Below are 5,559 nucleotides of genomic sequence, written 5' to 3' on the forward strand. Positions count from 1 at the left end.
TGTATTCCCCACATCGTACACATCATGGCTCCAACATAGCAATAAGGGGAAGCCAATGAGTTGACATAGTACTTACTTGATGATTCGTGTTTGTGCTTTTCAAGGAAATGCCTCCACTGCTTTATCGGGGTTGACTTTGAGTCGTTTTTCTTTGCAAACACTTCTAGGAATGCTTTGTTGTATCACTTCTTAGGTTCAAGTATGTGATACATTTTGCTGAGATCCTCAGACTGAAACGAGCCGAATATCCTCCCATCAGCTATGCAAAAGGTTCTATATAAAACTGGAATTTTCTCTACCACCCATCTTACTACGTCAGTATATGGCAGGATTTTAGCTCGTGCTGCTATCCTGTGAAGATAGGAACAGGTCAATTCTTTAAGATTTCCTTTAGACTTGTTAGTTGAATCAGCTGTGGCCTCTTCTGATAATTCTTCGGGCTCCTCTGCTTCAATCAGATTATAAATACTCTCCTAGCTAGTGTTTTCCATACCAAGACACATCGTATCTGAGATTAATCCTTTTTTGCTTGGTCCTAGATCTTTGACGACAGGAGCTGCTGTTGCAGGCTTCTTTGATTTCTTCCCCATTTATTCGGATTTTTGGTTTCGGAGGAATTCTGCATAAGCATTTGCAAACCGTGATACAGAGAAGTGCTGCTGCAACCCAATGTGATAATGAAAAGAGTTACAACGATTGGCATATGATAAATGAGATATAGTTAAGGATTACCACGGATAAAACCTTATTAAAAGATCTACCCTTAACTGCATTATTGAATAGCCGTTTAACCTGTCAATAATGGTAAATAACATCTTAAATGCCCATCATGTCGCTCATATGCTAAATGATTATTTCAAGCGTGCGTTAGATTTCATTGATCAACGATCGGTGATAAATCACAAATCGGCGATCAGGAATGTCAAAGGGAAAGGCTTTAACACTTTCTTTAAATATCTCCGATTACTGAAAGGTGATATAATGCATGCAAACCTTTTAAATGTATTTTCGAGATGTGCACCTAATTAATATATCGCAGTCGGGACTTGGCTCGGGCTTTATTTCTTTGTCATGGGATTCCGCCAATTGCCGATTGCGATTTGCTTTATCGCATCAGGGGTTTGAGCAGGCATTTTCATGTGTTTGTTTATTATTGTCATCACCGATTCGCCGATTGCAATTTTTTTTATCGCATCAGAGGAATTGAGGGGCTATGTTTTATTACGGTTGGCATTCGCTTCCTCCGATTTCCCGATTGTGATGACCTTTTCGGATTGGAGAATTTGGATGAGGTTTTCACTTTTGTGTGTGTTTCCTTTGTTATTATGATATGCAATCTCCGATCACTTTATCGCAATAAAGAATAATTTTATAATATTTACTAAAGGAACACTTTATTTTTTCTTATGATGGGTTAATACCAATTTTTATTTGTGGACACACAAAACTTAACTAAGTTGATTATTAAAAGGGACCCATTTCTTATCAAAATTTTATGTAAAGATTTTTAGAAATCGGGGGTTGTTGTATAGCACAACAAGAGGTTGTGACTAAATTTAGCATAATCACACATAACGTTTGAAATACATATATTTCCTAAAAAAATAGAATTAGATTCATATTCATAAATAATGATATAACACAACTTTTATAGGAGATAAATTCCAAGAAATTAGTTGTGTAAGTGTTTTTTCCCACCCAATCATAAGTATAAGCCTAAAGGGAACCCCCAAGTTGGTATATGAGGCCATAAAGTCAACAAAACTAAGGTATAAGCTTCTAACTCATTCAACCCAACCCACCTACTGTTATTCTTAGTTAATATACTTAGTACAAAGTACTTTAAATCATCCCATCAAGCCATCAAACAACCATGATAGTCTCTTACAAGGCCTCATACAACACAAAGGAAACCTTCCATATCTCCATTCTGGTTCCTTTCAGATATTCTTCCTTCTAATTCTCTTTGATGTAGGTGGAAAGAGACCAATTTGTTATATTATTTCTAATAATTAATTGTGGGAATAATACTTGGCTCTCAAGAATGGAAACAAGCAACAAATATATAGTGGATTCAAAGGATTCCTAATTTTCCCAACCTTCATTTTCACCTAAAACTGTGAATATTTCATCCAAAGTATGTAATTTTATGTTTGCATTGTTGATTTGGTTAGATTCCATGTTGGGTTCATGGTTAATAATGAAAAATAATACATGAGAAGTCTAGAGCATGTATGTGAGAAACCTAGAATGAGTAGAGTGATAAAAGATTTGAGGTTTGAGGGAATTATTCCCAGCATTACTTATAATAAGAGTAATTTACTTGTAGGTTTTAGCCTTGTACATAAATCACTTGCAAATGAATTCTTCAAACATAAAAATAAACAATGGTGGGAACATAAAACAAATATACATAGAGACTTTCCCCTAGATCCCAAAAATGGGGCTCCTAGATTGATTTTTCATTATATTCCTTTCAATGTTACAACACATATATATAAATGTTGAAGCATTCATAAATAAAATATAATAACCCTAAACTAGAACATAACCATATTTCCCTTGACCAGATCTACAAAATACCATGGGAAAAAAACCACCATGCCCAAAACTGTGCACAAAACCCATGCACAAAACCATGGGTAGGTTCACCCATCATCTTTAGATCTGCACCCCATCCTTGGGTCTGCATAATATATTTTTTTCCTGGGGCGCTGCCCCGGACCCTATGCAGGAGGGCTACAACCCCCTGCAAAACCTCTGATAGGGGGGACTGTCACACCCTCTTGCCCTCCACTGTGCCTGGTGCAACGTACAAGACGTGTGACTAGTCACAGAAAGAATATAACACACACCCAATAATACTCCTACACTTCCTCATGATAATTGAACTCAATTGACACTTCCATAACTACATGATAAGACTTCCCCCTTAATTTTGTACATACATTTAATTATTGGTTTTTAAAATATTACTAATTGTGCCAAGAGGCGCTCTACAACCTTGTATAAAGAGATGTATAGGTGTAAAACATTGTAAAATTAATGTAATATTAGCCCTAACAAAATATAACTATGTATAAATAAAATATAAAAATCAGAAATTTGAATTAGGTAATCTAATCAAATTCATTACAAGTTTTTGTATTTATAATTTTTTGTATGTATTTAGATTTATTAAAAAAAATTCAATAATAGAAAGATCAATATAAGCTTATGAATATCTCATCACCCATCACCCATCGCTTGATATTGATTACTAGATATTGCAACAATATTATAATCATATGTAAATTAAGTAATCATAAGCCCATATTTATATAATGTTAATCAATATTAGGTCTATTATTATATTAATACTACATGATATGATCTATAATAATATGCATGCTTAAATATGAAATAACTTAACTCCATTAATACAATGTCGTCTATAATACAATATTATAATAATCTCGTTATAATCTATATTAACGTATTGGAAACCTTAAAGATTATGATATATTATTATATCAAATATCTTAATCCCATTATTAAATGGGGTTGATGCGGTACTATAGATTCATACAATAAAGGTATTATAGATTCATTACAATTGACACTACAACACAAAGGGGGGTTTTAAGACAATATTTAAGACAATATTTGGGTAAATTGTCTTAACTTGAGACAAAAGAAAACTTGTCTATTGTCTTAAATATTGTCTTTAAGTGGTGTCTCAAATTAAATTGTCTTAAAATATTGTCTCTATAAAGACAATATATAACATAAGAATTTTTGTCTCTCTAGAGACAGTTTCATTTTTGTCTCTCCAAAGACAATTTCATTTTAATCTCTCTAGAGACAATAGTTAGAATTAAAGACATATTATCTTTAAAAAAACAATGCTTTTGATCTTAACTATTGTCTCTCGAGAGACAATAAAAAATTACATTCAAAGATAATACATGATCACTTTTGTCTCTTTAGAGACAATATAAAATAATGAATCTAGAAAAATATCTCACCATTGAAATAAACCAATATTAAAAGTATTTAATTAAAAATAAACTACAATATCATTGATTAATTCATATTAGGACACAGTGGAATCGAACCACCAACCTCCTACTTATAAAGCAGGTGCTCTACCATTGAGCTAGAACCCTTTAAAGAATTATGTGAGAATTATGGTAGTCCTTGAAATTGCATATATAGGCATTGATTTTAAAACTAGTAGTTGCACCAAGAAGTGCAAAGGAATGCCGATAAAAGTGGGAATGTGAAATTTCATATATAGGCATTGATTTTAAAACTAGCAATTGTGCCGAGAGGTGCAAAGGAACGCCAATAGAAGTGGAAATGTGGAAGCCATCAAGCAAGTGAAATATATGGAATGTGAAATTACATAAAATTCAAAGACACCATATCAATCTATTTTACCCCACCTTGCTTTCCCAATAAAAGTTTTGGAGTACCTATTCCAACATTTTATAGGCTACTTGAAAAGAAAAAAAGAAAAAGACACAAAAGCCACTATGACCTGCAACTAGAAATTTATGAACAATTGCAATCTTCTTGGAAGGCAATAGGTCAATATTACTCCAAGCTTGAACTTTTCTTTTTTAAAACTTGGCTATTATCCATCTCCAACAACCAAATGCTGAAAAACTACAGCTGAAACACTATTTACTGAAGGACCTGCCCAAATAAGAAATAGTCTCCCCAAGATTTATAAGCTTTCATTTATGATTCATCCGAGTTGGGGAATGATTAAGCCAAGTAGGGGATTCATCTTGGCCAAAATGAAACCCTGGTTTTTCCTTTCTAACAACTATGCTTGCTTCTTTTGAAAAAATGTCCCAGTAAAAATTAGTACCTTCCATAAACTATTGAATCAACGAATGTGTTAAATTTGAGCCATCTGAAAAGTGGAAATTTGGGTATATTATAATACATATCCTGAAATTTGATATCATATGGATAACTTACGTAAGCGAAATAATGAAAATATTTTACAAGTGATGTTTCTGACGCTAAATGTCAATTCTCCAACACCGTTATTAGAGGTAATAATACTTTGATATTTTCTCCAAAGAATATCTAAAATTCAAATAATGAGGTGGAGATTGAAAGTTACCTTTAAATTAGCATTCATCACTCATTCTAGCGACTAAAATGGTCTATATATCAATGCATGTTTTGTACATAGTAAAAGTGGCTAGCTTTTAGGAGCTCTTTTTGGTGGACAAATTCTTGAACTAGCCCAGTGATCTTACAAGGGTGTGAAGGGCTTGACCTAACACTCAATCCATTCCCTACAATCCATCAACATCTAGGACCATTTTGTGATCTTTCTTCAAGCAAGTATCCAATCTTGGAAAATCTAAATACCTTCCTAATATTGTATCTAGATACAAAAAATCTTGTTGCTCTTTTCTTTTGTGTTCGACAAAGAGAAGCAAAGAAACAAAATTTAGAAAAAACTATATTCTATAATGGTAATTGTGTCCTCCATCTCCAGGTAACAAGATACTACAAATAAAAGAGAACAATGGGGCATGAAAATAGATCACAATA

At 33.1% G+C, this 5,559-nt stretch overlaps 1 non-coding gene across 1 annotated transcript; it reads right to left on the bottom strand.

Moving 5' to 3' along the window:
• Positions 1–4,076: 4,076 nt before the first annotated feature.
• On the bottom strand, positions 4,077–4,148 carry TRNAI-UAU (transfer RNA isoleucine (anticodon UAU)). Its single transcript has one exon. It is a non-coding gene; the product is annotated as a tRNA-Ile (tRNA).
• Between the last annotated feature and the right edge of the window lie 1,411 nt (positions 4,149–5,559).

Source organism: Pinus tabuliformis, chromosome 2_2, assembly GCF_031772625.1.
Source record: "Pinus tabuliformis cultivar Carrire ecotype Pingquan chromosome 2_2, CPIR1, whole genome shotgun sequence".
NCBI lineage: Eukaryota > Viridiplantae > Streptophyta > Pinopsida > Pinales > Pinaceae > Pinus > Pinus tabuliformis.